Source organism: Hordeum vulgare, chromosome 5H (genome assembly GCF_904849725.1).
Source record: "Hordeum vulgare subsp. vulgare chromosome 5H, MorexV3_pseudomolecules_assembly, whole genome shotgun sequence".
NCBI lineage: Eukaryota > Viridiplantae > Streptophyta > Magnoliopsida > Poales > Poaceae > Hordeum > Hordeum vulgare.
The window spans coordinates 124,671,435-124,696,519 of NC_058522.1; positions in this window are offsets into that span (position 1 = coordinate 124,671,435).

Here is a 25,085-nt window from a genome sequence, read left to right on the forward strand (position 1 = left end):
GATATCTAAGGCAATGATCATACATATAGACATCATGTCCGAGACAAGTAGACCGATACTGTCTGTATCTACTACTATTACTCCACACATCGACCGCTATCCAGCATGCATCTAGTGTATTGAGTTAATGACGAACAGAGTAACGCCTTAAGCAAGATGACATGATGTAGAGGGATAGACTCAAACCAATGATAAATACCCCATCTTTTTACCCTTGATGGCAACAACATGATGCGTGCCTCGCTACCCCTTCTGTCAATGGGTGAGGTCACTGCACGGTATGAACCCAAAACCAAGCACTTCTCCCATTGCAAGAATCATAGATCAAGTTTGCCAAAAAACCCACAACTCGAAGAGAATTAGAAGGATATGAAATCATGCATATAAGAGATAAGAAGAAACTCAAATAAGATTCATAGATAATCTGATCATAAATCCACAATTCATCGGATCTCGACAAACACACCGCAAAAGAAGATTACATCGTATAGATCACCATGAAGATCATGGAGAACTTTGTATTGAAGATCCAAGAGAGAGAAGAAGCCATCTGGATACTTGCTATGGACCCAAAGGTCTATGGTGAACTACTCACGCATCATCGGAGAGGTCATGGTGTTGATGAAGAAGCCCTCCGTATCCGAATCCCCCTCTGGCAGGGCACCAGAATGTGCCACAGATGGGATCTTGCGGAGATAGAAGCTTGCGGCGGCGGAAAAGTATTTTCGTGGATCTCTCGCGTAGTTTTGGATTTTTCAGGAATTTATAGGCGGAAGAGGTAGGGCAGACGAGCCACACGGGGCCCACAAGCCTGCTAGGCGCGGGCCCCCTCGCCGTGCCTAGGGGGCTTGTGGTCTCCCCTAGTGGCTTCTGCCTTGGTTCTCATGTCTCGTGCGTATCTTCTGTTCCGGAAAAAATATTTTTGGAAGTTTTATTCCGTTTGGACACCGTTTGAAATCCTCCTCTGAAAAGGGTCAAAAACACGGAAAGAACAGGAACTGGCACTTGGCACTGGGTTAATAAGTTAGTCCCAAAAAAGATATAAAAGGCATACAAAACATCCAAAGTTTGACAAGATAATAGCATGGAACCATCAAAAATTATAGATACGTTGGAGACGTATCACCCTCCCACTCAATTATTTTGAGAGAAACCTTTCCTCGAGAAAGGACCCGTTTCTAGAAACAAACACTTTGCTTCCGGATCTGAGATAGGAGATGTACCCAACTGTTTGGGATATCCTATGAAGATGCATTTATCCGCTTTGGGTTCGAGCTTATCAGATTGAAACTTTTTCACATAAGCGTCGCAGCCCCAAACTTTCAACAAACGATAACTTAGGTTTCTCCAAACCATAGTTCACACGGTGTCCTCTCAACGGAAATACATGGCGCCTTATTTAAAGTGAAAGCGGTTGTCTCTAATGTATAACCCATAAACAATAGTGGTAATTCGTTAAGAGACATCATAGTATGTACCATATCAAATAGGGCATGGCTATAATGTTCGGACACACCATCACAGTATGGTGTTCTAGGTGGCATGAATTGTGAAACTATTTTCACATTGTCTTAACTGTGTACCAAGACTCGCAACTGAGATATTCATCTCTATGATCATATCGTAGACAGTTTATCCTCTTGTCACAACGATATTCACTCTCAAATAGCCTTGAACTTTTTAGTATTTCACACTTGTTATTCATCAAGTAAATACTCTTGTATCTACTCAAATCGTCAGTGAAGTAAGAACATAACGATATCCACTGTGTGCCTCAGCACTCATTGGACTACACACATCAAAATGTATTACTTCCAACAAGTTACTTTCTTGTTCAACTCACTGGAAAACGAGGCCTTCAGTCATCTTGCCCATGTGGTATGATTTGCATGTCTCAAGTGATTCAAAATCAAGTGAGTCCAAACGATTCATCTGCATGGAGTTTCTTCATGCGTTTATACCAATAGATATGGTTTGCATGTCTCAAACGTTTCAAAAAATGAGTGAGTATAAAGATCCATCAGCATGGAGCTTCTTCATTCATTTTATACCGACATGACTCAAGTGGCAGTGCCACAAGTAAGTGGTACTATCATCACTACGTTGTATGTTTTGGCATCAATATTATGAAGATGTGTAGCACTACGATCGAGATTCAATAAACCATTGAAGGTAATTATTCAAGCAAATAGAATAATCATTATTCTCTTTAAGGGAATAATCGTATTGCAATAAACAAGAGCTAATCATGTTCATGCTCAACGCAAACACCAAATAACTAGCAGCTATAGATCACATCAACATTAGAATTACTTCCAACACACACCGTCACCTCACCCTTGCTAGCATCCTTTTAATCTGTATCCATAACTTCGAGTTACTAACACTTAGCAACTGAACTGGTATCTAATACCGTGGTGCTACTAGGAATACTAGTAAGGTACACATCAATATCAGGTATATCGAATATACTTTTAGTCGACTTTGCCAACCTTCTTATCTACCAAGTATCTAGGGTAGTTCTGCCTCAGTGACCGTTCCCTCATAACAGAAGCACTTAGTCTCTGGTTTGGGTTCAACCTTGGGTTTTTTCATTAGAGCAGCAACTGATTTGCCGTTTCATGAAGTATCCCTTCTAGCCCTTGCCCTTCTTGAAACTAGTGGTTTTACTAACCATCAACAATTGACGCTCCTACTTGATTTCTACTTTTGCATTGTCAAACATTGCAAATCGCTCAAGGATCATCATATCTATCCTTGATATGTTATAGTTCATCACGAAGCTCTAGCAGCTTGGTGGCAGTGACTTTGGAGAACCATCACTATCTCATCTGGAAGATTAACTCCCACTTGATTCAAGTGACTCTTGTACTCAGACAATCTGAGCACATGCTCAACGATTGAGCTTTTCTCCCTTACTTTGTAGACAAAGAATCTTGTCGGAGGTCTCATACCTCTCAACAAGGGCACGAGCATGAAATCCGAATTTCATCTCTTAGAACATCTCTTATGTTCCGTGACGTTTAAAACGTCTTCGGCACCTTGCTTCTAAACCGCTAAGTATTACGTAGTCATCAAAAACGTGTATGTCAGATGTTCACAACATTCACAGACAACGCTCGAGGTGTAGAACACCGAGTGGTGCATTATGGACATAAGCCTTCTGCATAAAAATGAGGACAATCCTCAGTTTACAGACTCAGTTCGCAAAGTTGCTACTATCATCTTTCAACTAAATTTTCTCTAGGAACATACAAAAATAGTAGAGCTACAACGCAAGCTACAAAATTATTCGGAAAGACCTTTTGACTATGATCATGATAATTAGTTCAATTAATCTTATTACTTAAGAACTCCCACTCAAAAAATACATCCCTCTAGTCATTTGAGTGGTGCATGATCAAAATCCACTAACTCAAGTCCGATCATCACGTGAGTTGAGTATAGTTTCAGTGGTAAACATCTCTATGCTAATCATATAAACTATACGATTCATGCTCGACCTTTCGGTCTCTTCTGTTCCGAGGCCATGTCTGCACATGCTAGGCTCGTCAAGTTTAACCTGAGTGTTCTGCGTGTGCAACTGTTTTGCACCCGTTGTATGTGAACGTTGAGTCTATCATACCCGATCATCACCTGGTGTCTCGAAACGATGAACTGTTGCAACGGTGCATAGTCGGGGAGAGCACAATTTTCTCTTGAAATTTTAGTGAGGGATCACCTTATAATGCTACCGTCGTTCTAAGCAAGATAAGGTGCAAAAAAGGATTAACATCACATGCAATTCATAAGTGACATGATACTGCCATGATCTTGTGCTTCTTGATCTCCATCACTAAAGCACCGGCATGATCTTCATCGTCACCGGTGCCACACCATGATCTCCATCACCGTGCCGCCATTGAGGCTGTCGTGCTATCTATGCTATTACTACTAAAGATACAACCTAGCAATATAGTAAACACATTTGAAAACAAAAACGGTAGTTTAAAGACAACCCTATGGCTCCTACCGATTGCCGTAGCATCGACGTGCAAGTCGATATTTAACTATTCCAACATGATCATCTCATACATCCAATATATCACATCATGTCTTTGGCCATATCACATCACATGCATACCCTGCAAAAACAAGCTAGACGTCCTCTAATTTGTTGTTGCATGTTTTACGTGGCTGCTATGGGTATCTAGTATGATCACATCTTACTTACGCAAAACCACAATAGTGATGTGCAAATTGCAATTTAACCTCTCTCCAAGGACAACCTCGGTCAAAACCAATAAACCTAAAGTTGAATAAACAGACACCCGCTAGTCATCTTTATGCAACAAGTTGCATGTTAGTCGATGAAACTGGTCTCTCGTAAGCGGACGAGTAAGGTTTTTCCATGCCGCTTCTATCCAAAACTACCGCCGAATCGAGAAAAGACTAAGGAGGGCATCAAATTAAACATCAACGGCCACAAAAACTTTTGTGTTCTAATCGATATTACATCTACGCATGAACCTCGCTCTCATACCATTGTTGGGGAACGTTGCATTGGAAACAAAAATTTTCCTACGCACACGAAGACCTATCATGGTGATGTTTATCTACAAGAGGGAGATTGGATCCACATACCCTTGTAGATCGCTAAGCAGAAGCGTTAATAAACGCGGTTGATGTAGTGGTACGTCTTCACGATCTGTCCCACGAACTGTCTCGTGATCCATCCCAATCAAGTGCCGAATGGATGGCACCTTCGCGTCCCGCACACGTACAACTCGATGACGATCTCCGCCTTCTTGATCCAGCAAGAGGTAAGGGGAAGTAGATGAGTTCTCTGACAATGTGACGGCGCGCCGGTGATGGTGATGATCTATTCCTCCATGACTCTGCTCGAGCTCCGTAGAAAACCGATCTAGAGGAAGAACTACGATCTAGAGGAGATGGCAGCACGTCGTAAAGTTGTGTCTCAAAAGCCCTAAACCTCTGGTATATATATGAGAAGGGGGGAGGAAGCCTTGGCGCGCCAAGGAAGGCCTCCTTGGGTCGGCCGAAGTGGGGAAGGGAGGAGTCCTCCTCCAATCCCACTTGGATTAAGACTCCTTCCTTATTTTTCCACCTCTTTTGGATTTCCCACTTTTTCCTCATGGGCATTCCTTGGATGATTTTTTCAGCCCATTATACCTTATTGCGCATCCAATAAACCCACGTGGACCCTTGGGGCGTGGTGGGCACACCCAGTGGGCCCCCGGAACCCATTTGTCACTCCACGTACACTGTTGGCAATGCTCGAAAACCTTCCGGAATCCAAACACCAACTTCCTATATATCAATCTTCGTTTCCGGACCATTTCGGAATTCCTCGTGACATCCATGATCTCATCTGGGACTTCAAACAAAACTTCGGTCACCAACACATATAACTCAACTATACCGAAATGTCACCGAACCTTAAGTGTGCAGACCCTGCGGGGTCGAGAACTATGCAGACTTGACCCGAGACACTCTCTGGTCAATAACCAACAGCGGGACCTGGATGTCCATATTGGTTCCCACATATTCTACGGAGATATCTATCGGTTGAACCTCTATGTCAATGATTCATATAATCCCGTATACTATTCCCTTTGTCCTTCGGTATGTTACTTGCCCGAGATTCGATCGCCGATATCTCTATACCTAGTTCAATCTCATTACCGGGAAGACTCTTTACTCGTTCCGTAAATACAAGATCTCGTAACTAAATCCTTAGTCACATTGCTTGAAAGGCTTGTTGTGATGTTGTATTACCGAGTGGGCCCCGAGATACCTCTCCGTCACACGGAGTGACAAATCCCAGTCTTGATCCATGCCAACCCAACAGACACCTTTCAAGATACCTGTAGAGCACCTTTATAGTCACCCAGTTATGTTGAGACATTTGATAACCCACAAGGTATTCCTTCGGTGTCCGGGAGTTGCATGATCTCGTGGTCATAGGAACACATACATTGACATGCAGAAAACAGTAGCAATAAACTGACACGATCATATGCTACATTTATAGTTTGGGTCTTGTCCATCACATCATTCTCCCAATGATGTGATCCCATTATCAAGTGACAACACTTGCCTATGGCAAGGAAACCTTGACCATCTTTGATCAACGAACTAGTCAACTAGAGGCTCACTAGGGACAGTGTGTTGTCTATGTATCCACACATGTATTTGAGTTTCCAATCAATACAATTCTAGCATGGATAATAAACGATTATTACAAACAAGGAAATATAATGATAACTAATTTATTATTGCCTCTAGGGCATATTCCCAACAGGCAGCGCCGCAAGCGAGCAGTTAAGGTTAGAACTGTAGGAAAAAGAATGAGGAAAGGAGAAAATGTGGCTTTTGGTTGGTACCGGGGGGTGAACGAGGTGGATATTTCTGCGGTAGCCCAAATTTTTCGTTCGGTGTAGCCCCGTGTGTGATGAGCTTGAACATGCAAATTATTCAAAACAATTTGCGATATCTATACATTACAAACGAAGCCTGTGCATTACCCCGTGTGTGATGATCTTGAAGGTGCAAATTATTCAGAATAGTTTGCAATATCTACACATCACAAATGAAGCCTGCTCTATACCCGTGTGTGATAAGCTTGAACGTGCAAATTTTTGTTTGGTACCGGGGGTGTGGGAGGTAGATATTTCAATGGTAGCCCAAAATTTTTGTTTGGTGCACTGAAAAACTGGCACGGAAAGTATCATCAGACACATTCCGTTATTCAGAACTATGTGGGGATATGGCGGCAAATTTTGGTCTGAATTTCCCTGGTTACGATGGTCGTCGACATAGTCGCATAATATAACATCAATTGCTAATTTGGGTACTACACAAAAAATCCTGCACCACATATCAGACTTAATTAATCAAGCGATAAAAGAAAGCTGATTGACCTTAACATTACTCCAACAAAATAACATCACTCTAAACAAAAACTAAATTTCTACCAATCGCTCGTGGATCTCCCACGCATCCTCCATGACCAGCTCGCACTCGACGACCTCCACAGGAAGAGGTTCCATGGCATCCATTGCCACATACTTTGCAAGCATCTCTCAGTCCACGTCCTCCATCACTTTGGAAAAGGCCGCCACAAGACGGGTGTGGGTAGCCATGATACAGGCGTTGATGGCCTCCATACCAGCTAAGTTGACTACCGATGAATGGACAGTTGCCCGAGCGCTCTCGGCGATTGCCAACTCTTCGGAGGTAGGTTTATGATTGGTGTCATAGAAGTCCGCTCCTATTTGTGTGGTGATCGATACAAGCTGGGCGTGGGCATCCTTGGCATAGGCATGGGCAGCCGCCATCAGGGCTATGACGGCTGCCGATGAACGGACAATTAATGTGCCATTCTCGCCATTTGCTATCCCGGTCGCTTGCTGCCGCCATCTCAGCAGCAACAACTACCCTTTTGGTGGCTGCAACCGCCTTGTCGGAGATTGTGCCCACGCTCAGGGATGTTGGGAGCGCGCTCATGGATGATGCAACCACACTTGGGCTGGAGTGGGTCACCAAAGTTTCCTTCACGACGCGGATTCATGTCTCCATCTTTCATTGGCGACAATTGAATAGTACACTCATCTTGGGGAGCAAGTGTGACTATGTGGTTGATGCGCCGGCGGTGGACTATAGCCGATGGAGCTTATGGTGTAAGACAAATATATGAGTATTGTCCCAAGATATTTTATACCAGTCACACATGTTTCATGATCAAGAACTGTTTGCAATGTACTTGATTTTCGTATTGTTTTGGAACGAAAAATGAGGTTACATTGGCAATTGAAGGTGTTTGGATTGCAATAACATTTATCTATAGTGAACATGCAACTATAGGAGTGTCTGTTAAATATGGAATTATTCAGGGTTGTTAGGCCTTTTTAAACATTTAATGAGTTTTTAGACATTTCAAATGCATAGTTCATATATGAATTGTAGTTAAGCACATGCTATCTAGAGGTACCTGGATGGGTTGAAAAATCATATATGTGTCAATGGATACATGTTTTGGTCCCATGCAAGAGATGGAAATGAATTTCAAACCTCTCAGTATTTTGGCTCGGCCATAAACATTGAGAATCCGTGTGTTTCAAATTCGAGTAAATCCAAAATATCGTAAGAAATTCATGAAACTTTGCATGATGTCATGTCATGGCTCATGTGTGTTTTAGTAAAAAAATCTCAATTTGGGACAAGTTTTGGCACAAACCTCTTATAAAATGAAAATTGTCACAAAAAGCCATGTGGTTCTGATATGAAACGTTCACCTTTTATGTGTGAAACAACATCTATTGTCTCTTCTCGACTTGAATTTATTTCTAGAGTCACCATAGAGCAACATGACTGTCGTGCTAAACTATGAAATTTTTCAAGGTTCGTTTGGCCTTTTAATACATTAGTTAAGTTTTCTAGGCATTTTAATGTGCATAATTGAAATTTAAACTACAATCACAAGGTCCATCACATGAAAATAGGTTGACAAATCATATATGTTTCCTTGGATGCATTTTTAGGTCCCACGCAAGAAATGGGAATGAATTTCAAACATCTCGGAGTCTTGGAATGGCTAGAAACTTTGGGAAACTTGGTTTTTACATTCGTGCAAATCCTAGCCTCGTCAAAAATTCATGAAACTTGTTCATGGTGTCATGACCTTGCCCTGTTGTGTGTTGTGGTAAAAAAATGCCCAATTTTGAACAAGTTTGGGCACAAGCCTCTTACAAACCGGAGATTCTCAGAAGAAAGCCATGTGGTTCCGATAGGGATCATTCACCTTTTATGTGTGAAACAACATCCCGTGTCTCTTCTCGCCTTGAATTTATTTGTAGAGTCACCATAGAGCAACATGACTGTCGTGCTAAACTATGAAATTTTCCATCGTCCGTTTGGCCTTTTTAATACATTAATTGAGTTTTGTAGGCATTTAATGTGCATAATTCAAATTTAAGCTACAATAACAAGGTCGAACACATGAAAATAGGTGGAAAAATCGTATATGTTTCCCTGGATGTATGTTTAGCTCCCACGCAAGAAATGGAATGAATTTCAAACATCTCAGTGTCTTGGAATAACAACAAACATTGGGAAACTTAGTTTTTAAATTCGTGCAAATCGAAACCTCGCCAGAAATTCATGAAACTTGGGCATAGTGTCATGACCTTGCCGTGTTGTGTGTTGTGGTAAAAAAATTGCCCAACTTTGGACAAGTTTTAGCACAAGCCTTTTACAAACCAGAGATTCTCCCAAGAAAGCCATGTGGTTCCGATAGGGAATGTTCACCTTTTATGTGCGAAAGAGCATTCGCTTTCTCTTCTCGCCTTGGATTTATTTCTAGAGTCACCATAGAGAAACATGACTGTCGTGCTACACTATAGAATGTTCCATGGTTCGTTTGACCTATTTAATACATTAATTGAGTTTTATAGCCATTTAATGTACATAATTAAATTTTGACTATAATCACAAGGTCCAGTGTATGAAATTGGTTGCAAAATCATATATGAGTCCCTGGATGCATGTTTAGGTCCCATGCAATAAATGGGGATGAATTTTGAACATCTCAGCATCTTGGAACTACCGCAATCATTGAGAAACTTGGTTTTCCAATTCATGTAAATCCAAAAATTGTAAAAAATTCATGAAAATTGGCATGGTGTCATGACAAGGGCACACATATGCCGTGGTAAAAAATTGTCTAACTTGGACTTGTTCTCGCACAAAACCTCTTACAAACTAGATCTTCCGAGAAGAAGAAACTTTGTGATGTAGATAGGCAACAATATGCATGTCACACATGCGGGTGAAACGACATCCGATGCTTCTTCTCTCCTTGATTTTTTATAGAAACAATATAGACAAATAGTTGCGAAGTGCAAAAATAAGTTTAAATTAAGGGATCATCTCACTTTTTAATACATTAATTGAATTTTCAATGCATTTGAGGCGCATAATTCAAAATTGATCTACAATCACAAGGTCCAGTGCAACAAAATGGGTTCAAAAGTCATATATGTGTCCTTGGATGAATGTGTTGGGTCCCGTGCAAGAAATTGGAATGAATTTGAAACATCTCAGTATCTTGGCTCGACCGTAAACATCAAGAAACTTGGTTTCTAAATTCTGGTAAATCCAAAACTCATTAGAAATACATGAAACTTGGCATAGTGTCATGACAAGGCACACATATGTCATGGTAAAAAAATACCAACCTGGACATGTTTTGTCACAAGCCTCTTACAAACGAGAGCTTTTCTCATAGTAAGCTACGTGGGTTCGATAGGGAACATGCATGTCACGTCTCATGAAACAACATCTGATGCCTCTTCTCTCCTTGATTTTTTTTCTAGAAACAACACAAACCAATAGGTGTGTATTGCAAAAATATGAAACTATTAAGGGTTATTTTGGTTGTTCATACACTAATTGAGTTTTATGTGCATTTATGTACATAATTCAAATTTGAACTAGAGTCACAATGTTTATGCGTTGGGGAACGTTGCATGGGAAATATATTTTTTCCTACACACATACAAGATCTATCCATGGTGATGAACATCTATGAGAGGGGAGATCAGATCCACATACCCTTGTAGATCGCTAAGAGGGAAGCGTTAAGAAATGTGGTTGATGTAGTGGAACATCTTCGCCATCCAAATCACAAGCCGTCCCGCGATCCAATCACGATCTAGTGCCAAAGGACGACACCTTCACGTTCGGCACACATATAGCTCGATGACGGTTTCCACCTCTTTGATCTATCAAGCGAGGGCCGAGATGTAGATGAGTTCTTTGGCAGCATAATGACGTCGTGGCAGTGGTGGTGAACTAATCCTGTAGGGCTTCGCCGAGCTCTACCGAACTAATCTAGATGAGGGAGACGATCTAGAGATGAGAGGGCATCGCGTGGATTTTCACGTGGTGGCTGCCCTCAAAATTTCCACTATATATAGGAGGAAAGGGGGAGGAGGATCGGTTTCCCATAGGGCCTTTGGTCACCGGCCAAGCAGGTGGAGTCCACCTCCTACAATGAGGTGGGCATGGGGAAGAGTCCTACTCTAACAACGAATCCTCCCACGCTCCACTTTTCCACTTGGGCGCATGGGCCCCTTATGGGGTTGGCTGCGCAGAACACCAGGGGCTAGTGCGCCACCTCTTGGGCCCATGTGCCCCCCGGGGTGGGTGCGCCCCTCCCGATGGACCCCCAGAACCCATTCGTCACTCCTGGTACACTCCCGGAAATACCCGAAACCTTTCCAAAACCCAAATACCACTTCCCTATATGAATCTTTACCTCCGGACCATTCCGGAGCTCCTCATAATGTCCGGGATCTCATACGAGACTCCAAACAACCTTCAGTCACCAACATACATAACTCAATAATACCGAAACGTCACCTAACCTTAAGTGTGTAGACCATGCGGGTTCGAAAACTATGTAGACATGACCGAGACACTCACCAGTCAATAACCAATAGCGGGACTGGGATGCCCATATTGATTCGTACATATTCTTTGTAGATCCTTATCGGTTGAACCTGTATGTCAAGGATTCATTTAATCCCGCATGCTCTTCCCTTTGAACATCGGTATGTTACTAGCCTGAGATTAGACCGTCGGTATCTGCATACCTAGTTCAATCTCTTTACTCGCAAGTGTCTTTACTCATTCCGTAATACAATATCCCATGACTAAATCCTTAGTCAAATTTCTTACAAGCTTCTTGTGATGTTGTATTACCGAGTGGGCCATAGAGATACCTCTCCGTCATACAGAGTGATAAACCCCAGTCTCGGTCCACGCCAACCCAACAGACACCCTCGGACTTACTTGTAGAGCACCTTTATATTCACCCAGTTATGTTGTGACGTTTGATACACACAAGGCATTCCTCCTGTGTCCTGGAGTTGCATGATCTCATGGTCATAGGAACAAATATTTTGTATGTCTCCAACGTATCTATATGTTCCATGCTATTATATTATCTTTTTTTGGATGATTTATATGCATCAATATGCTATTTTATATTATTTTTGGGACAAACCTATTAATCTAGAGCCTAGTGCCAGTTTTTGTTTTTTCCATGTTTTTGAGTATTGCGGATAAGGAATATTAAACGGAGTCCAAACGGAATAAAAACTCCGGAAAGATTTTTCTTGGACCAGAAGACACCTACCACACTTGGAGAAGGTGGCAAGAGACCTTCAGTGATGCGACAAGCTTGCAGGGCGCGCCCCCTGGCTAGTAGCCCTCCCGCAGCTCACCTAACCCTAATCCCTGGCCTATAAAGTCCCCAATATTCCCCCATTATCGAAAAGAGCCACAAAATACTTTTCCACCGTCGGGAGCCTCTGTTCCCGTGAGATCCAATCTGGAAGCCTTTTCCAGTAATCTGCCGGAGAGGGAATTGATCACGGAGGGCATCTACGTCAACTCCATTGCCCCTCCGATGATGCGTGAGTAGTTCACCATAGACCTATGGGTCCATAGCTAGTAGCTAGATGGCTTCTTCTCCCTCTTTGTTCTTGAATACCATGTTCTCCATGTTCTTAATGGAGATCTATTCGATGTAATACTCTTTTGCGGTGTGTTTGTCGAGATCCCATGAATTGTGGGTTTATGGTCAGATTATCTATGAATATTATTTGAATCTTCTCTGAATTCTTATATGCATGATTTCTTATCTTAACAAGTCTCCTCGAGTTATTGATTTTGTTTGGCCAACTAGATTGGTAATTCTTGCAATGGGAGAAGTGCTTAGTTTTGCGTTCAATCTTGCGGTGTCGTCACCCGGTGACAAAGTAGGGGTAGCGAGGCACATATTGCAATGTCGCCATCGAGGATAGAAATATGGGGTTTTCATCATATTGCTTGAGTTTATCCCTCTATATCATGTCATCTTACTTAATGCGTTACTCTGTTCTTCATGAACTTAATACTCTAGATGCAGGCAGGAGTCGGTCGATGTGTGGAGTAATAGTAGTAGACGCAGAATCATTTCAGTATACTTGACACATACGTGATGCCTATATGCATAATCATTCCCTTGGATATCTTCATAATTATTCGCTTTTCTATCAATTGCTCGACAGTAATTTGTTCACCCATCGTAATATTTTCCTTCATGAGAGAAGCCTCTACTGAAACCTATGCCCCCGGGTGTATTTTCCATATTATATTATACTTTCAGATCTATAAACCAAAAATATCAAAAATACATTGCTTCTATTTATTTACTTTTGTTTTACTTTTAGTTCTAGCAATCTTTTATCTATCTCTATCACATCTCATCCTTGCAAGTAACTGTGAACGGATTGACAACCCCATTTTTGCGTTGGCTGCAAGTGTTTGATTGTTTGTGTATGTACTACGATTGGCGCCTTGGTTACCTTGGTTCTCAACAAACTGAAGGAAATACTTATATACTTTGCTACATCACCCTTTCCTCTTCAAGGTAAAACCAACGCAAGCTCAAGAGGGAAATACTTATCTACTATGGTGTTTGCAAGTTGATTTTGCTGAAAAACAGAAAATTTCGCTCCTAGTCTAGTAAATTTTTGAAATCCACTGGAACGTGCGTTTGCTCTGAATTCTTTACACAAGATTGATATACGAATTTCCTAGATTTTCCTAATTTTTCAGAATGTTTGGAGTTACACAAGTATTCGAAGTATACAGATTGTTACAGACTGTTATGTTTTTGACAGATTCTTTTTTATTTGTGTTGGTTGCTTATTTTGATGAATCTATGGGTTGTATGGGGGGGGTATGAACCATGGAGAAGTTGGAATGCAATAAATATTACATCAACAAATATAAAGAATGAGTTCACAACAGTACCTAAAGTGGTGCTTTATTTTTCTTATTGTAACGGATCTCATGAGTTTTTTGTTGAGTTTTGTGTTGTGAAGTTTTCAAGTTTTGGGTAAAGATTTTTGGACTATGGAATAAGGAGTGGCAAGAGCCTAAGCTTGGGGATGCCCAAGGCAGCCCAAGCCATATTCAAGATACCAAAAAGCCTAAGCTTGGGGATGCCCCGGAAGGCATCCCCTCTTTAGTCTTCAATCCATCGGTAAATTTACTTGAGGCTATATTTTTATTCACCACATGATATGTGTTTTGCTTGGAGCGTCTTGTATGATATGATTCTTTACTTTTTAGTTTGACACAATCATCCTTGCTATACATATCTTTTGAGAGAGACACGCTGAATCATGAATTTATTAGAATACTCTATGTGCTTCACTTATATCTTTTGAGCTAGGCAATGTTGCTCAAGCATTTCACTTATATATTTTAGAGCACGGCGTTTTTTTTATAGAAATTATTAAACTCTCGTACCTCACTTATATTATTTTGAGAGTTCTTTAAACAACATGGTATTTGGTTTAGGTTATGAATTCAGTCCTAATATAACGGGCATCCAAGAGGGATATAATAAAAACTTTCATATTAGTGCATTGAATATGATGAGAAGTTTGATTCCTTGCATATAGTTTTGAGATATGAAGATGGTAATATGAGATTCATGCTAGTAATTAATTGTGAATTGGAAGGAATACTTGTGTTAAAGCTTGTGATTCCTGTAGCATGCACGTATGGTGAACCGTTGTGTGATGAAGTCGGAGCATGATTTGTTTAATGATTGTCAACCTTTGTGTGGAGGTCAGTATCGCATCATGATTAACTCCTACCAACCCTTCTCCTAGGAGCATGCATCTAATACTTTGCTTTGATAACTAATAGGCTTTTGCAATAAGTATGTGAGTTCTTTATGACTAATGTTGAGTTCATGGATAATACGCACTCTCACTCTTCCACCTTTGCTAGCCTCTCTAGTACCGCACAACTTTTGCCGGTACATTAAACCCACCTTCCTCAAAACAACCAGCATATGCTTTCCTCAAAACAACCACCATACCTATCTATTATGTCATTTTCATAGCTATTCCGAGATATATTGCCATGGAACACCACCATCCCATTTTTTATGACACGCACCATCATTATGATATTGCTTTGCATGATCGTAAGATAGCTAGAATGATGTTTTCATGGCTTGCCCGTTTTTTATGTCATTGCTATGCTAGATCATTGCACATCCCGATACACCACCGGGGGCATTCATATAGAGTCATATTTTGTTCTAGGTATTGAGTTGTAAGTAAATAAAAGTGTGATGATTTGCATTATTAGAGCATTGTCCCGTCTGAGAAAAGGATGATGAAAGCTATGATTCCCTCACAAGTTGTGATGAGTCTCCGGACTTTACAAAAATAAAAGAGGCTAGTGAAGCCCACAAAAAAAGAGGTCAAAGATGCCCACCAAAAAAATTTGAGAGAAACAGAGAAGGGACAATGCTACTATCTTTTTTCACGCTTGTGCTTGAAAGTAGCACCATGTTATTCATAGAGAGTCTCCTATTTGGTCACTTTCGAATAACTAGTGGAATTTCACCTTTTGCACAACCACTTAGTTTTCCTTTTGAGCTTTCATACACTTATAGCTCTAGTGCGTTTGTTGCATGGCAATCCCTACTCACTCACATTAATATCTATTGATGGGCATCTTCATAGCCTGTTGATATGCCTAGTTGATGTGAGAATATATTCTCCTCTTTTTTTGCAACCTCCACCATATTGTATTCCACCTATAGAGCTATATCCATGGCTCACGCTCATGTATTGCGTGAGAGTTGAAAATGTTTGAGAACATAAAAAGTGTGAAACAATTGCTTGACTTTCATTGGGGTTGTGCCTAATTTAGATACTTTGTGTGGTGAAGATGGAGCATGGCCAGACCATATGATTTTGTAGGGATGACTTTTTAAGACCATGTTATTTCGAAAGGAAGCAATTGCCTTGTTAGTATGCTTGACGAACTATTGTTTTTATGTTAATATTAGACTTTTGTTTTGAATCTTATGGGTCTTAATATTCATGCCACAGTAAAGAATATTACATGGATAAATATGTTAGGTAGCATTCCACATCAAAAATTCTGTTTTTTACTATTTACCTACTCGAGGACGAGCAGGAATTAAGCTTGGGGATGCTCAATACGTCTCCAACGTATCTATATTTTTGATTGTTCCATGCTATTATATTATCTGTTTTGGATGTTTTATATGCATTAATATGCTATTTTATATTATTTCTGGGACTAACCTATTAATCTAGAGCCTAGTGCCAGTTTCTGTTTTTCCATGTTTTTGAGTATTGCAGATAAGGAATATGAAATGAGAGTCCAAACAGAATAAAATCTCCGGAAATATTTTTCTTGGACCAGAAGGCATCTGTCAGACTTGGAGAAGGGGGCATTAGACCTTCCGGGAGGCGACGAGCGTGTAGGGCGCGCCCTATGGGAGGGGGGCGCTGGCTTGTGGCTCCCTGCAGCTCTCCTAACCCTCATACTTGGCCTATAAATTCCCAAATATTACCCCATTACCGAATAGAGACACAAAAATACTTTTTCGCCGTCGGGAGCCTCTATTCCCGTGAGATACAATTTGGGAGCCTTTTCGGGTAATCCGCCGGAGAGGGAATTGATCACGAAGGGCATCTACATCAACTCCATTCCCCCTCCGATGATGCGTGAGTAGTTCAGCACACACCTACGGGTCCATAGCTAGTAACTAGATGGCTTGTTCTATCTCTTTGTTGTTCAATACCATGCTCCCCATGATCTTTATGGAGATCTATCCGATATAGTACTCTTTTGCGGTGTGTTTGTCGAGATCCGATGAATTGTTGGTTCATGTTCAGATTATCTATGAATATTATTTGAATCTTCTCTGAATTCTTATATGCATGATTTCATATCTTAGCATGTCTCTTCGAGTTATTTATTTGGTTTGGCCAACTAGATTGGTAATTCTTGCAATGGGAGAAGTGCTTAGTTTTGGGTTCAATCTTGAAGTGTTCTCATCCAGTGACAAAGTAGGGGTAGAGAGGCACGTATTGCATTGTTGCCATCAAGGATAAAAATATGGGGTTTTCATCATATTGCTTGAGTTTATCCCTCTACATCATGTCATCTTACTTAATGTGTTACTCTGTTCTTCATGAACTTAATACTCTAGATGCACGCAGGAGTCGGTCGATGTGTGGAGTAATAGTAGTAGATACAGAATCGTTCAGTCTACTTGACACGGACATGATGCCTATATGCATAATCATTGCCTTGGATATCTTCATAATTATTTGCTTTTCTATCAATTGCTCGGCAGTAATTTGTTCACCCACCATATTATTTTCCTTCATGAGAGAAGCCTATAGTGAAACCTATGGCCCCCGGGATTATTACCCATATTATACTTTCAGATCTATAGACCAAAAATACCTAAAATATATTGCTTCTATTTATTTATTTTTGTTTTACTTTTAGTTCTAGCAATGTTTTATCTATCTCTATCAGATCTCATCCTTGAAAGTAACTCTGAAGGGATTGACAAGCCCTTTTTAGCGTTGGGTGCAAGTGTTTGATTGTTTTTGTAGGCACTACGATTAGGGCCTTGCTTACCTTGGTTCTCAACAAATTGAGGGAAATACTTATCTACTTTGCTGCATCACCCTTTCCTCTTCAAGGTAAAACCAACGCAATCTCAACATCTAGCAATACTTGACATGTAGAAAACAATAGCAATAAACTGACACGATCATATGCTACATTCATAGGTTGGTTCTTTTCCATCACATTACTATCCTAATGATGTGATTCCGTTATCAAATGACAACTCATGTCTCTGGCCAGGAAACCTTGACCATCTTTGATCAATGAGCTAATCCTCTAGAGGCTCACTAGGGACAATATGTTGTCTATGTATCCACACATGTATTTGAGTTTCCAATCAATAAAATTCTAGCATGGAAAATAAACGATTATCATGAACAAGGAAATTAATAATAAATTTTTTATTATTGCTTCTAGGGCATATTTCCAACAGTATCCCAATTGCACTAGAGTCAATAATCCAGCTCACATCACTATGTGATTTACATTGTAATGAATCTAACATCAATATAGTTCTGGTGTTGATCATGTTTCGATCATGGAAGAGGTTTAGTCAACGAGTTTGCAACATTCAAATCCGTGTGCACTTTGCAAATACTCATGTCCTCCACCTTAATGTAATCATGGATGGAATTGAAGTGTCGCTTTATGTGTCTGGTCCTCTTGTGAAACCTTGGTTCCTTGGTTAGAGCAATGGCACTAGTGTTATCGCATAATAGTCATTGGATCTAGTGCACTGGCAGAACTCCAAGATCTGTCATGAACTCCTTCATCTAGACAGCTTATATAGCTCCTTATGAGGCAACTATGTACTATGCTTCGCATGTAGAATAAGCTACAATGCTTTTGCTTGGAACTGCACCAGCTTACCGCACCCCCATTGAGAACAAACATTTATCCAGTTTGAGACTTAGAGTCATCCGGATAACTGTCAAAGCTTGCATTGACGTAACCCTTTATGACGAACTCTTGATCACCTCCATACACGAGAAACATTTATTTAGTCCTTTTTAGGTACTTCAGAATATTCTTGACCATTGTCCAGTAATCCATTCCTAGACCACTTTGAAATATTCCCGCCATACTTATGGAAGGATGACATTAGGTCTTGTGCACAACATTGCATACATGATAGAGCCTATGGCTGAAGCATATGGGACAACACTCATCTTTTCTCCATCTTCTGCAGTCACTGGGCATCGAGTCTTACTCAACTTCACACCTTGCAATACAGGCAAGAACCCTTTCTTGGACTATTCCATTTTGAACTTCTTCATAACTTTGTCAAGGTATGTGTGATACGTCCCAAACGTATCTATAATTTTTTCTTGTTCCATGATCTTTTGGGTGACATTGTTATATGTTTTTCTACAATTTTATATCATTTTACACATATTTGGACTAACCTATTAACTCAGTGCACCCAGTGCCAGTTTTTGTCTCCTGATGTCTATTTTGCAGTGGCTTTTACCAATTTTCCAAAGCCCGAAAAATTCCAGGAAAAATATAAAAAAAATCAGCGAAACAGAAGCTTCCAGATCACCGAAGATGGGCCTGAGGGGGGCAGGGGCTGCCCAGGTGACCTCCTGGCGCGGCCAGGCCCTAGGTCGTGCTAGGAGGCCGCCTGGGTGGGCCCCACCTCCTCCGGTGCCCTCCTTTGGCCTATATTTAGTCCTCCGAGAGGAAACCTTTCCACAACTTCCAGAATCGCTAATTTCTCCATCGTTCCGCCGCCTCAGCACTTCCGAGATCGGGAGCGTCACGAGACCTCTTCCCGGCACCTTGTCAGAGGGAGGATTGACCTTCGGGAGCTTCTGCACCACCATGGACGCTTCCCGGATGTGTCGTGAGTAGTCCTCCTTGGACAATGAGTCCATGACAAGTAGCTATGTGATGTCTTCTCTCCAATCTTGTGCTTCAATGGTTAGTCCTTGTGAGCTGCCCTACATGATCAAGGCATCTATATAATTCTCTTGCTATTGCTATGCTCATTTTGTTGGGATCCAATGGATTATGAGATTATGTTGAGATTGTTATGAGTTACATATTTGAGTATCCCTTTATATTATGTTCCTTAGTGATTCATGCATGTTCTCCGTTGCTATTTATTGCTTTGGCCGAGTAGTAGATTGTAACTCCAAGAGGGAGAGTTATGCATGATTGTGGGTTCATGCCCCTCGATGTCTAGCTTGAGTGACAAAAACATGAGACTAGGAGATGCGTTGTTGCCACCAGGGAGAAAACAACGGTGCTTGTGACCATGGTTGCAAGGATTGTTTACCTTACGCATAGTTCGTTAATGCAGTTGTGTGTTGATTTGAGTTACACTTTGGGTGGTGCTCGCAACTTAATACCGGCGAGATGTTCTGGATAGATATATCAAGGCGGATGATTAGTAAGTAGATGTTGATGAATAAACCTATCTACTTGTATTGGCGTACTACCCATTACTATTGAACCTCTAACTATCAAGTAGCATAATTAGCATTGCGGTGCGTTCATAATTCTGTCAATTGCCCAACTATGATTTGTTTACCCAAGCATAGTTGTTTATCGTCTTTTGGGAGAGAGACATCAGTAGTGAACATCATGTGACTCCGTTCCATATCACCATCATTGTTTACACCTCCATCATTTACCGCTTTCATTTACTTTTCTATTGCAATCACTATTACCTTTCCCGCTTGTGTTTTGATCCTTTGCAAACTACAAGGACGGAAAGATTGACAACCTCTCTGTACTCGTTGGGATCAAAGTTATTTGTTGTGTGTGCAGGTCCACGTCTTCTGCTAGCGCCAGGGTGGAATACACCTACTTGTTGAGCCTAGGAGTCCTCGTGGTTCGATAAACCTTATAGTCCCCATGTAAGGGAAAACTTGCTACTGACTACATCTCAACCTTCCACTTGGGGTAACCAATGGGGTGCAAGAAGTATATGCATCATCTTGTCATCAAGCAAAGTTTTATGGCACCGTTGCCGGGGACTCCAGTCTTCAAGATAGGGGAGTTGCACGCTATCCTTTACCTTTGCTTTTTAGTCTTGTTAGTTTGCTTTTTAGTTTTTTCTTTAGAGTCTTATACCAAAAACCACAAAAAAATTAGTTGACTTGTTCTTGCTTGTTGCTGCTGCTATGGGTTCCATTGAGAACGCCAAGTTGTGTGACTTCACTAGTCACAACAGAAATGACTATATCTGCACTCCTATTGCTGCTCCAACCACTCGAGCCACGCCCTATGAGATTAAACCTGCTTTGTTGAGCCTAGTTATGAAAGGTCAATTCTCCGATGCTGGAGATGATGCTGCCTTGCACTTGAACAATTTTGTTGAGCTCTATGATATGCAAAAATATAAAGAAGTAGATGGTGATATTGTTAATCTTAAGTTGTTTCCTTTTTCCTTGAGAGGAGGAGCTAAAGTGTGGCTTCAATCTTTGCCTAGGAATAGCATAGATTCTTGGGATAAGTGCAAAGATGCTTTTATTGGGAAGTATTACCCGCCTACTAAGAATATCCAGTTGAGGAGTAACATTATGAATTTTAGACAATTGGATAATGAACATGTTGCTCAAGCTTGGGAACGTATGAAATCTCTTGTTAAGAATTGCCCTACACATGGTTTGACTACTTGGATGGTTATCCAAACTTTCTATGCAGGATTGAACTTTACCTCGTGGAATCTATTAGACTCGGCCGCAGGAGGAACCTTTATGTCAACTACACTTGGTTCTTCCACAAAGCTATTGGATGAGATGATGACAAATTATTCTCAATCGCACACCGAGAGAGCTCCAACACAGAGTTTTAGAGAATGCAATGGGAGATGATGAAAGAAGATACATGAGTGTCAAGCGCTTAAGCTTGGGGATGCCCCCATGCACCCCAAGAAATATTCAAGGAGACTCAAGAGACTAAGCTTGGGCATGCGCTCGTGCATCACCTTCTCTATCAACAATCATCAGTTCGTCCATCTCCATGCTATATTTTTATCACTTCATATGTTATGTGCTATGCTTGGAGCGTCCCGCTCTTTACTTTTTAGTTTATTATTTTTCCTTGCTGTTCATAACAAGTCAGAACCTAGCCTACCTTGTTTGGGAGAGAAACACGCTCCATTCCACTCTAGAACACAACATAGGTTTTCATGCTTATCCTTTTTGTGTGTTCTTCATCTTTTCGTAGGTACTATCATGCTTAGCTCTTAGTTTTCATGCTTATCTTTTTAAGAGCTTTTATTTAGGTTGTTGTTGGAACTCTCTTGAGTTATCATGCTTATCTTGTTTAGAGAGTTGGTTCGTTGCACTGAGTTGTGTGTCTTGCATGAGTAGGTAATTGAGATTGCTATTTAAGTATAGTAGTAACTTGCAATAGTTTTGAGGTATTGATTTGAGTAATGTTTGGACTATTGGTGCCAAGAGCTTGAGCCTATTAGTGATAGGTTTCGTATTTTGTGAAAAATCCGATTGTTCTTCAAAAACTAAAAATTAGTTGAGAACTCTAGCTACTAAATTGATCGCTAACCTCTGGAGGGGTTGGAATATATAGAGTACCCTCACGTTATCATGAGTCAAGGATGCGCAAGGATAACCAAATCCCCAAACACTCATCCTCTGGGTACTTGTCTCTTTGCGAATTTCCTAACTAGTTAGAGAGTTATCGATAATAAGTGTATGAGTTCTTTGGACTAATGTGAATATTCGATTGTTGGCATTTCCACCATCCATATTTTGCTAGCCTCTTCGTTACCGTGCATTGCCCTTTCTCACATTGAGAGTTGGTGCAAACTCCGCCGGTGCATCCAAACCCATGACATGATACGCTCTTTCATACATAAGCCTCTTTATATATTTCCTCAAAACAGCCACCATACCTACCTATTAAGGCATTTCCATAGCCTTTCTGAGATACATTGTCATACAACATCCACCATCTCATGACTTGATCTTCATGTCATACATGCTTTTGCTTGATCGTAGAGCCGCATGATAGTTGGGCCTTCCCCCAATTATTGCTACATTACGCGGTAGTATCATTGCATATCCGGCTACACTGGCGGAGGCATACATTTGCATACATCATGATAGTTTTCACTTGTGTTTATGTTGAGTACTTATTATAAAGTGTGATGATCTTCTTTTTATTCATGGAAAACATAGAGTGTTGCCCTTAAGTGAGGAAAAGATCCCGAAGAGGACAAACAAAAGACCCCAAAGAGGACAATGAGAGATAAAAAGAAAGAGCCAAAGAGGCCACAAAAAATAAAAAAATAAATAAAAAGAGAGAAGGGGGCAACACTACTATTCCTTTTGAAATATCCACACTCATACTCAATTGCTATATTTGTACTACATAGAGATTATCATTCATGCATAACTATGTGGGCACCCTTACACTATAAAACTTGGTTTGCATATTCCAATGATGAGCCTCCTCAAAGGAGCTCTAGGTATTCATGAGCAAACAAGTTGGATGCACCCCCACTAGTTCCATTGGAGAGCTTACTTTAGCTCGTATGTGCATCCGTTACATGGAAATCCCTACTCCTCACATCGTATCTATCATTTGGCTTTCTCTCACCTATGGTTGTCCTCATTGATGTGAGCCTTTCACACCTTTTTTGCCTTCCTTACCCATCATTATTCTCTTTGCCATCCTTAGTGCCAACATATCTTGCTTACACTCATCCATTGCATGAGTGCTCAAAGTCGAAAGGGAGAGGATCATTTTGACTTGTGCCTGACTAGTGGTCTGGGGATGAGTCAAAATAAGATTCCGAAGGAGACAAAGTGTGAAATTTTAGTAGATTGAGTTTGCAATTAAAAAAATATTTTATGATCTCAACCCATCTCCCACTTCTTGCACGCAAACACCATTTGGATACATTCGAGTCACGGACAGCGAGAGCTCTTGTACCTTTATGTTCTTACTTTGCTAATTTCAATACTAGATATAGACTCTTGCTTGTTATTATCTTGACTTGAACTGCATATCTTACTTGCTTTACTTTGAAGTTCTTATATGTGTGTTAGCATGTCACCAAAGAAATTATTGTGTTATCATTTAACTACTCCAGGACGGGCAGAAATTAAGCTTGGGGATGTTGATACATCCCAGACGTATCTATAATTTCTGCCTGTTCCATGATCTTTTGGGTGACATTGTAATATGTTTTGCTACACTTTTATATCATTTTAAACATATTTGGACTAACCTATTAACTCAGTGCACCCAATTTTGCAGGGGATTTTTCCCAATCTTCCGAAGCCCGAAAAATTCCAGTAAAAACATATAAAAAATCAGCAAAACAGAAGCTTCGAGATCACCGAAGATGGGCCTGAGGGGGGCAGGGGCTGCCCAGGCGACCTCCTGGCGCGACCAGGCCCTAGGTCGTGCCAGGAGGACGCCTGGGCAGGCCCCACCTCCTCCGGTGCCCTCCTTTGGCCTATATTTAGTCCTCCGAGAGGAAACCCTTCCACAACTTCGAGAATCGCTAATTTCTAAATCGTTTCGCCGCAGCAGCGCTTCCGAGATCAGGAGCGTTAGAAGACCTCTTCCCGACACCCTGCCGGAGGGAAGATTGACCTCCGGGAGCTTCTCCAGCGGCATGGACGCTTCCCAGACGTGCCGTAAGTAGTCCTCGTTGGACCATGAGTCCATGACCAGTAGCTATGTGATGTCTTCTCTCCAATCTTGTGCTTCAATGGTTAGTCCTTGTGAGCTGCCCTACATGATCAAGGCATCTATGTAATTCTCTTGTTATTGCTATGCTCGGTTTGTTAGGATCCGATGCATTATGAGATTAGGTTGAGATTGTTATGAGTTATATATTTGATTATCCTTTTTATATTATGTTCCTTAGTGATTCATGCATGTTCTCCGTTGCTATTTGTTGCTTTGGCCGAGTAGTAGATTGTAACTCCAAGAGGGAGCGTTATGCATGATTGTGGGTTCATGCCCCTCGATATCTAGCTTGAGTGACAGAAACATGAGACTAGGGGATGTGATGTTGCCACCAGGGAGAAAACAACAGTGCTTGTGACCACGGTTGCAAGGATTGTTTACCTTACGCATAGTTCGTTAATGCAGTTGTCCCTTGCTTTGAGTTACACTTTGGGTGGGGCTCGTAACTTAATATCGGCGAGATGTTCTGGATATATATCTCAAGGTGGATGATTAGTAAGTAGATGCTGATGAATAAATGGTCTACTTGTCTTGGCGTACTGCCCATTACTATTGAACCTCTAAATATCAAGTAGCATGATTAGCATTGCGGTGCGTTCATAATTCTGTCAATTGCTCAACTGTGATTTGTTTACACAAGCATAGTTGTTTATATTCTTTTGGGAGAGACACATCACTAGTGAACATCATGTGACTCCGGTCGATATCACCATCACTGTTTACACCTCCATCATTTACATCTTTCATTTACTTTTCCGTTGCAATCACTATTACCTTTCCCGCTTGTGTTTTGATCCTTTGCAAACTCCAAGGCCGGAGAGATTGACAACCTCTCTGTACTTGTCGGGAGCAAAGTTATTTGTTGTGTG